This window comes from Gossypium hirsutum, chromosome A07 (genome assembly GCF_007990345.1).
Source record: "Gossypium hirsutum isolate 1008001.06 chromosome A07, Gossypium_hirsutum_v2.1, whole genome shotgun sequence".
NCBI classification, from domain to species: domain Eukaryota; kingdom Viridiplantae; phylum Streptophyta; class Magnoliopsida; order Malvales; family Malvaceae; genus Gossypium; species Gossypium hirsutum.
The window spans coordinates 97,185,904-97,196,753 of record NC_053430.1 but is presented as its reverse complement, the minus strand read 5'-3'; the positions used below and the strand labels follow the sequence as shown (position 1 = coordinate 97,196,753).

Here is a 10,850-nt window from a genome sequence, read left to right as displayed (position 1 = left end):
ATTGGTATCAGCAAGTTTGTAGTATGCTCTGTGTTGCAGCTTAGTCTGATTTACACATCAGAAACATTTCCTAAAGCTTGTGGGTATTCTGCATTTGGTGGCTATTAAGTAGAAGCTATGGCAAAAATGACAGAAGAAAACCATCCATATCAACAACTTCCACTTCGTACATTTGCGAGGATTGGAACTGCAAATACGAGATTTGTAGTGGAAATTTTTGATGGAACAGGTCATTTCGGCATGTGGCAAAGTGAGCTTCTAGATGCCCTCTTTCAACAGGGTCTAGTTATTGCCATTGAGGAAGAAAAACCAGAAGGGGTTGATGATAAAGAATGGAAGACCATCAACCGATTGGCATGTGGTACAATTCGATCATGTCTTTCCAGAGAGCAAAAGTATACATTCAGTAAAGAGACTTCTGCAAGTAAATTGTGGAAAGCATTGGAGGAGAAATTCTTGAAGAAGAACAGTCAAAATAAGTTGCATATGAAGAAAGACTGTTTCGTTTCAATTATGTTCCTGGTACCACGATGAACGAGCACATTACCAATTTTAATCAGCTGGTGGCTGATTTGTTGAATTTGGATGTGACTTTTGAAGACGAAGACTTGGCGTTAATGTTGTTGGGATCGCTTCCTGAGGAGTTTGAGTACCTTGAAACTACTCTACTTCATGGAAAATCGGAAGTAACTTTCAATGAAGTAACTGCTGCATTGTATAGCTATGAACTACGCCGAAAGGATAAGTTGAAAGGTTCAGGTGAAGCAGCAGTGGAAGCATTGGTAACAAGAGGTCGTCAGCAAAGTCAGTCTAAGGGAAGAGAAGAAAGTCCAAAGGTCGAGCTGTTGCCAAAGATGAATGTTCTTTTTGCAAAGAAAAAGGACATTGGAAGAAAGATTGTCCAAAATTGAAGAAAAAAGGGAAGACTCCGCAAGATGCAAATGTTGCAGAATGCAATAGTGAAGCAGAGTCAGACTTTTCTCTTAGTATGACATCTTCAACATTATATGCAGATGAGTGGATCATGGATTCTGGTTGTTCCTATCATATGTGTCCCATTCGGGAATGGTTCTTTGAATTTCAAAAACTAGATGAAGGGGTTGTTTACATGGGTAATGATAACACATGTAAAATAGCCGGGATAGGTTCAATTAAACTGAGGAGTCATGATGGATCTACTAGAATTTTGCGGGATGTACGATATGTCCCAAAGTTGAAGAAGAATCTCATCTCTTTGGGGTCGTTAGAATCTAAAGGCCTAGTTGTGACAATACGAGATGGAGTTCTTAAAGCAACTTCAGGAGCATTGGTGATGTTGAAAGGCATAAGAAAGAACAATCTGTATTACTACCAAGGTAGTACAGTGGTCGGGACAACAGCAGCAGCAATTACGAGTACCAAGAAGGACGCTGAGGCAACACAGCTGTGGCATATGCGTTTGGGCCATGCTGGTGAAAAATCCTTGCAAACTCTAGCCAAGCAAGGATTATTGAAAGGTACAAAGACTTGCAAACTTGAATTTTGCGAGCATTGTGTTCTGGGAAAACAACGAAGGGTGAAATTTGGCACTGGGATTCACAATACTAAAGGTATTCTGGATTATGTGCATTCTGATGTATGGGGACCGTCCAAGACTCCATCACTTGGAGGAAGACGTTATTTTGTCACCTTTATTGATGATTTTTCCAGACGAGTTTGGGTGTTTCCTATGAAGAACAAAGATGAGGTGCTTGAAGTTTTCCTTAAGTGGAAAACTAAAGTTGAAAATCAGACAGGAAGGAAGATTAAGGTTCTCCGATCAGACAACGGTGGAGAATATAAAAGCGATCCTTTCCTGAAGATATGCCAAGATTGTGGCATAGTAAGGCACTTCACCGTAGGTGGAACACCGCAACAGAATGGGGTGGCAGAGCGTATGAATCGAACGCTTGTGGAGAAAGTTCGATGTATGTTATCTAATGCTGGATTAGATAGAAAGTTTTGGACTGAGGCTGTGACGTACGCTCAACATCTCATCAATCATTTGCCATCATCTGCTATAAATGGCAAGACTCCTTTGGAGAAATGGTATGGAAAACCTGCTACTGATTATGACACCTTGCGCATTTTTGGTTCTATTGCATATTATCATGTGAAAGAATCAAAGTTAGATCCAAGAGCAAAGAAGGCTCTATTCATGGGCTTCAATGCTGGTGTTAAGGGATATCGTTTGTGGTGTCTAGAGGCAAAGAAGACGATAATCAGTAGGGATGTTACCTTTCATGAATCTGCCATGTTGAATAAGGTAAATCCAGAAGGAGTGAGTAGTACTTCGCAGCAGGTGGAGTTTGAGCAGAGTGTGGTAATTCCAGCAAAAGGTACCACTAGTGATTCTTCATTGGCAGATGCAGAGTCAGATGAGGAAGAGGTTTCTACCCAAGAACCTCAACAGCAATCAGAGCCAATTGCAGTCAGAAGGCAGAGACGAGAAATTCAGAAACCAGCTCGTTTCACTGACATGGTAGCTTATGCACTTCCAGTTGTTGATAATATTCCATCCACTTACACCGAAGCCATTCAGAGTTTAGAGAATAATAGATGGTTAGGTGCAATAGAAGAGGAAATGCAATCTCTAGAGAAAAACAAGACGTGGAAGTTGGCACAACTACCAAAAGGGAAGAAGGCGATTGGTTGCAAATGGGTATTTGCAAAGAAAGAAGGATTTCCCGACAAAGAAGATGTTCGTTACAAGGCAAGGTTAGTGGCTAAAGGCTACGCTCAGAAGGAGGGAATTGACTATAATGAGGTATTTTCTCCAGTTGTTAAACATTCCTCCATTAGAATTTTGTTGGCCTTGGTAGCGCAGTTGAATTTGGAGCTAGCTCAACTTGATGTGAAGACCGCGTTTCTACACGGTGATTTGAAGGAGGAAATCTATATGACTCAGCCAGATGGATACAGGGTTGCTGGTAAAGAAAATTGGGTGTGTAAACTTAGCAAATCGTTGTACGGATTGAAACAATCTCCGAGACAATGGTACAAACGATTTGACAGGTTCATGAAGGACCAGAAGTACAAAAGAAGCAAATACGATCATTGTGTGTATTTGCGCAAGCTTCAAGATAGTTCCTACATCTACTTACTCTTGTATGTTGATGATATGCTGATTGCAGCAAAGAGCCAAATGGAGATTGATAGACTGAAGGCTCAGTTGAGTAAAGAGTTTGAGATGAAGGATTTAGGGGAAGCTAAGAAGATTCTCGGCATGGAAATAACTCGGGATAGAAAGAGGGGCAAACTTTGGCTGTCACAAAAACAGTATTTGGAGAAGGTACTACAACGTTTCGGTATGTCTGAAGGTACAAAACCTGTAAGTACCCCAGTTGCTCCTCATTTTAAACTAAGTAACCAGTTATCTCCAACGACTAAGGAAGAACGAGAGTACATGGCAAAAGTCCCATATGCAAATGCAGTTGGAAGCTTGATGTATGCAATGGTATGTACGAGACCAGATATTTCACAGGCTGTTAGTGTTGTTAGTAGGTACATGCATGATCCGGGCAGGGGTCATTGGCAAGCTGTGAAATGGATTCTGCGGTATCTCCAAAATACCATAGATGTCGGATTGGCATTCGAGCAGGATGAATCATTTGGTCAATACATAGTTGGATATTGTGATTCTAATTATGCAGGTGATTTGGATAAGCGACGGTCTACAACTGGCTATTTGTTTACTTTAGCGAAAGCGCCAGTTAGTTGGAAATCTACCTTACAGTCCACGGTGGCTTTGTCTACAACAGAGGCAGAGTATATGGCAATTACAGAGGCTGTGAAGGAAGCAATTTGGCTTCATGGATTGCTTAAAGACTTGGAAGTTGGTCAGAAACAACTTAAGGTATATTCTGACAGTCAGAGTGCTATTCATTTAGCAAAGAATCAAGTTTTTCATGCACGAACGAAGCACATAGACGTTCGCTATCACTTTGTGCGGGAAATTCTCGAAGAAGAGGAGATACTTCTCCAAAAGATTCACACTACGGAGAATCTTGCAGATATGCTGACTAAGGTGGTTACAAGGGCCAAGTTTGAACATTGTTTAGACTTGATCAATGTCCGACACATTTGATATGGCGTCGTTGGCGCAAATTTGAAGACACTATTGAAGTTTGTGTTATGAGAAGATGTTCGAAGATGTGGAATATCGCCAAGGTGGAGATTTGTTGAATATTGGCAATATCCCACATTAGGAAAAGATAGAAAGGGAGGGGGTTTGGTTTGTTATATATAGAACCCCTCCCCCTTTGGTTGAATCATCTAAAAATCTTCTCCTTTGTAATATTTCTAGAAGAAATATTGATTTGGTAGTGTCCGAGGACGTAAGCTAAATTGGCCGAACCTCGTTAAATCTCTGGTATTTTATTTCTTATTTGTTTGCTTATATTTAATAGCTTTATGTTGGTTATATTTATTTAGTTATTATTGCTATAAATATCTAAGTGAGTTCTGTCTAGTTGTTGGGTTTTAAGCGGGACCATTTGTGACCCCTCCAATTTAACTGGGAATTTTCTTAGTATAATTGTTGGCATAATAATTATCTAAATATTTCTGATAATATTGTTATTAATATTATCGTCGCTTCCGCAACACCACTTTCATGTGTTGTGGTAGTCATCATGAAATATAACCTTAAAATTGTTAGTACAAAGCTCCAGTAAGGAAAAAACTCGAACACACGATCGGAACTCCAAAAGAAAAAGAAGAAATAGGACAGGCTCCAAGGCGTGTATCAAGCCACTATCTTTAAGGTTATATTCGCCCCCACTTATCTTCAGTGTGCAAACGAGTTCCAAGCAAATTAACCTCGAGGATACAATGAAGCCAATGACTATTTGCGTTTTGCACTGACGAGAATAGTCCACTATGCACTGAGTAATGTATAACAAAAACTCAATTTCTACAAAGGATTTCTGCAGCAATACTTTATAGAATAATCTAATAATATTAGAAAATGAAGGAAGAGAAGAAATAATATTAGAATTTGTTGATATGATTTCCAAATGAAATCCCATTCCTATTTATAGGAATTTTCATGTCTCTTCATAGAGACATCTTTCAATAGGTGTCTTTATGAATAAATAAATAATAATTATTATTCATTTAATTTTGTAACTATTCAAATAATATTTTTTGAATAGTTATAATTCTTTTTTTTAAAAAATCAAATGATATAACTTTTGACCAATGACCAAAAGTTTTATCTTTTGATTAATTACACCCATTCATTTATAGTTATTGGGATACTATAAATATTTGAAAATATTCTAACACAAGAAAGCCAAGAAAAATCAGAGGATGAACTTTTATGGAAATCTGATTCCATTTGAAACCAATGAGATTCAAAGATGAACTTGTAGGTGTTGAGTGGTCCTCACAAAAAGGGAATCAATATTAACCATGAGGTGAAGATGGTGCCAAATGCATGGTAAATATCAAACTCTCAACTAAAACATATGAAAAAAGTTGTCCACATTTTAAAATTTGGAAATCCCAACATTGATCATCATCCTGGGAGAAAAACCCAAGATAAACAGGCAGCTGAAAATTGCAGAAAACCTCTGCTAAATTTATTAGAGAATTGAAATAATATTGTTATGATATTCATGTTTCATAATCTCTATATATGTTGAATTTGTGTTCTTGTTGGAATTTTTTACCGTGTCTATAGGTTGATTATTTAACAGATTAAATTTCATTTGGTTCGGATAATTATAAAAAAATAATCAGTTCATTCAAATTAATCGAAATTTAATATTTGAATGTTATTTCAGTTTGTTAAATTTATAATATTTTAATTATTCATTCAGCTTAATTTTGTTAAGTTTGTATGCTTTCTTATTAGTTATTTTAAACTTTTAATGTGTGACGAATTTGATTTTTGAAAGCTATTAATGGATTTATCATTCTAGTTTCTGGTTAATGAAAGTTTAGTTGGATAATAATTAAATCGACTTATTGAATACCCTTAATCATAGTAATAGAGATCAGTTAACCATGGTACATTCATTGCCTTCGATAGCGGTTTTTTTTTTTTTTGAAAGAGGACTGTATTCTATAAACCAACCGAGCTAAACTTACTCTATGAATACTCTTATAATTCCATTTATTTAGACGATTTCACTAGCATACATACATGTATATATAATCCAATAAATTGTTTACTAGTACAAATAAACACTAGGGAAATAACAATTAATTACTTCCTTCTTATTGCTATAACAAGTAATTGGGGGGGGGGAGGAGAATGAAATAGTGGCATTTCTCAGTGTTTTTACGCAGAATCCAAGCACCAACAGTAGTAATCAGACCTTGAGATTGCCAACATTTCTTCAGGGGACATCCTCTCGAGCTCGTTTTGCCTCCACGATGCGAAGTTGTTCCGGTTTTGAGGGTCGGAAGCCAACGGATAGTCTTGTCTCCTATGAACTTGTCTCCTCATCCTAACGTAAAGCCTCATTGTTGCAACACAATCCTCATAAGGATCTTGAATGCCATTTTGAATGTCATACCTAATTCACACCCAACATGATGCATCACTCTCTCGTTAACGATCATCGATCGGATACCGATCGTATAGGGGAGAAATGGATGATCTATAGATACTTACCCCAAATATGCTTGAGTTAAGTACTTGAGTGAGTTGCTAAGTTTGCTTGTTTTCATCAAGGGAGGATATTTTGCAGTATCCCTGTAAACAAATATCGAACATGAATACTTTAAGAAAACTGAAGAGTTCGAATAATACAAAACCTGCAAGCTGTATTGAAAAAAGATTGTAGTTTGACTCATATATATTCCTTTTGAATGTATGTTATATATATATATATGGCATCCTTAATCTTTTACCTTATCATAATTGGTGGATATTCGACTTGCATTTTATCTAGGTCATGATCAAGACCATGCCCTACAAGAATCCTAGCTTTTCCACCTTTAGGTGATCGAATTTTCCACGTTGGTTCTCCATTGCAAAGGAAATCTTGAACCTTTCTTTGAACTTGTCTCAATGGCATTGCATCCCTCAAATGTTCTGGTCGAATGCCTGTTGTTTCGTACCTGAAAGTAATTCAAACAAGGAACCTATGTTACTCAGACTAAGGCAAGTGTCGGACCAAGTTTGAATATATGTTGAACATGAAAAGATTAGGGATTACTCGGATTTATCCTATGGGCATACCTATAGTTTGTAACTGGAATAGAAGGTTTAACATAAGTATGGAAGATTATATTCTCATTTTCATCAATGATGCAAACCCTTGCACAAAGATCCAATGACCTATCGCTTCCACCACCAACAGTTTTGCATGCAAGTGCAACAACTTGTGGGCCTCTTGAATAACCATTGTCGATTGTTAAGCTATCTCTAAGACCCAAGTTAGCCATGTAAGCTGATATCCCCTATTACAAGTAAAACCCACATTTTAAATCAATTTCAATATGGGAAAAAAAGTGCCATTATAAATATACATATAATAAAATTATCATGGAGTCTCCTGCATTAAGAGTTAGATTGCATTTTGCCCTCCTTTACTATAGAAAAGGGGGTAAATTAATCCCTATACATTAGATCAAAAAGCAAACTAGTTTTTTCTATTAAAAATTTTGTCTAATTCTACTGTTAAAAATTGACAAGACTGATAGAATAACTAGACGATTCTACATGGCGTGCCACATGTACTTCATTCTGACGTATAGAGATCATTTTTTAACAGTAGAAATAGATGAAATTTTCAACAGAGATCATTTTTTAACAGTAGAAATAGATGAAATTTTCAACAGAATGACTAATTTACTATTTGATCTTATGTATAAGTACCAATTTGCTTATTTTTTGAGTAGAGGGAACAAACGCAATCCAACTTTTAGTACAGAGACCTTTATGATACTTTTACCTACGTATAAATGTTCGTATATAAAGATAATTTGACTTGAATTAATACATGGCTCACTCCAGAGAGCTGGCATCTGTCTTGATGAACCCTAAGAGCATAAGGGCTATCGAGAATGGCTAAACAAAACTTGCAGCCTCGGATGTTGAACACGTTCCTGCATTCTTGTTTGGGCAATGGACCTGTATTTATTAACAAATTTATATAGTTTTCAAGAATCTGTGACATATATATATATATATATATTACAAATGAATTGAATTAGTTACCTATTAGATGTTCCCTTAGAGATTCAAAGGATCGGCAGTGCTTTTTACAAACACCACAAGTAGGTTCATGAACTGAATGAAACGAAGTTCTCATATGATCAGCCAAATGTTCCATCCTATTGAACTGTCTATAGCAAGCTGCACATTTGTTCCTGCATTACAACATTAATCATTGAAACTTGTTATACATATATAAAATTATTATACATATCAAATCTCCGGTCACATCCTCGTAATACTATGACAACCTAAGTATTAGACCATTATTACCAAAGCCTACGGAAAACGAAAAAAGAGGGGACAAGGAAACAGCAGAAGGGACTTTTTCCTCTCTTCTCTTCTCCATCTTTCTTCATAGCTCTCCATGAGAGAGCTTACTTCCTCCATTATCTATTACCGGAACAACTGGCTCTCCGACCCATCTCAAATGGGGTGAACCGACCAATACCATCATAATCTCGGCCTTGTTCGATCATTGCATCAACAAAATTACTACATTGTTGGGTTTCATATGCATGTGTCTAGGGTTGAGATTGAGACATACCTTGGGTTATCTGCACACTCCATAGCTGGTTTTAGTGATGAAATATAGGTGAAATATATATTATTGGGGGGGGGGTACTTTGAAGGTGAGGAAGAAAGGGGGGATTGGGGAAGGTATTTATATGGGATTAAGGAAGAAATGATGGTGTCCCACTAGGATGATTCCTTGAGAAAAAATTAGTCGTATATCTGCTATGGTGCACCAGAACATTCGTAGTAATCCAGATGCTCTAATGGCCCACTCATCAACTTAGAATATTTCCCTTCTCTTTCTTTTACGTGTGTGTGCATGGCATGCTTGGGTATACCACACCAGCGCATATGTGTGTATGATTAACTTTATATGTGTTGATAACTTAAAAGTTATTAAAATGCTCCGAACAAGAGATTTTGTCAACATTTTTGGAAATTTCTACCTATCTTGTAAGATATATTTAATAAAATTTTATCGATATGTAACTTCGACCAAAAGATGTGAAATTATAATTTGATTTTTTTAAAAATTTTAGAATTATAAGTTAATACAATGATAAAATTATATCTTTTACCCTCAAAAAGAAAAATTTTCAATCTATTAAAACTCCAAAGTAATACATCACAAAAACAGCAAACAACAAAATCCATAGTTATCTTAATCGAATCGGATTGATCAGTCAAACTAGTTGATAGGAATCAGTCAGGGTATTGATTCGGAGAAAGGCTTTAGTCCAATTGAGTCACAAACTGATATGAACTAGTTGAATCAGGTTAAAAAATTAGTTGAATTGATTTTTAATATATTTTTAATATTCTTTATTTTTATGAATTTTTAATAATTTGTTTAATAAAAAATTGACGAATTGGTGACCGAATTGATTCTATCATCGAGATTTTTTAAGAGGTTTAAGTCCCAAAAGCGCATAATAAATACAGCCAAAGTCTAATACAATAGAGGAAATTAAGTGAAGTACTCTAGATAGAAGTTATGGAAAGGTGTCTATAACTTCTTTACCATGACCTACCCCCAACCTAGAGTAGCTAGGTGGGGAAGTAAAATTAATCCCTATTCGTACATGGGTTTTTCTCGAACAAAATAAACCACTTCAAATAATTTCATTGCTCCAACTTAGAATATAATTAATCAGGCATGGGCCACGTGAGCCCCCAATAGTTTACTAAATAAATTGATAAGTTGTCCACCAAGTGAAACCAATGGTTTCTTGGTCAAGACTGACTAAAGTTAAAGTTCCATTAAAAAGCGTTTCCACGAGGCAAAATCTCCTGAGGGAATATAAGGTTTTCATGAAGTTGATCTTAAGCCGCCATCCAAGCACAAATACCTTCACTTAAAAGAATATTTTTAATATAAAAAATCTCAAATTCAAGATCTTCCACTACACGAATTTTTTAGAAAACGAAATCATAGATACATAAGTTGAATTCTAGAAAGGTTGACAAAATTAATAAATTAACACCCAAAAAAACATAAGCAAAGTCCAATGGTTGCATGTGTAGGAAAAGAACAATTTCAATTAAAACAAACAACCAATGTTTCCACAACATTCAAATGTTGCAGCATTTTTCTAACTTTTCATGTTGGAATTGCTTCATCTTCTCTTTTCATTTCCTCTTTTGCATTCTCAAATTTTTTAGTATAAAATAAAATGTTTACAACATATTTTTTCGATGAAATAACCATTTCATATTATTCTTTCTTTTTTGTTAGGACTTGTGATTTTCTTTTAACGTTGACAATGTTCTTGTAATAATTTGTCATGGTTCACTTTTTTCCCTTTTAGATTTGGTCAAAGATTGCATTGTTCCCAATTGTCCTCTTTTACTTAACATATAATAGCAAGTTTACAAGTTTTCAATGGAAGAAAAAGAAAACTTAAGCAAATTGGATAGACATTTATTTTCAGTGCGATGCGTTTATTTCTTTTTCTTCACGTTATAATTTCATTGTAGTATTTAATTTCACTATCACTAATTTTTTACATTAACCGTAGATAAACACATTGTCCATTCAAAATTAAGTGTTTATGAAATAGCATATACAAACAAGGCGAGTTCCATTAAAAGAAAATAAAAATCTTGAATTTAGCTAAATCATTGGAATTGAGCTCAAATTAAC

At 35.7% G+C, this 10,850-nt stretch overlaps 1 pseudogene; it reads right to left on the bottom strand.

Annotated features, from left to right (window-relative positions):
• Positions 1-6,181: 6,181 nt before the first annotated feature.
• LOC107942326 (RNA exonuclease 4-like) lies at positions 6,182-8,360 on the bottom strand (annotated as a pseudogene).
• Positions 8,361-10,850: the final 2,490 nt, after the last annotated feature.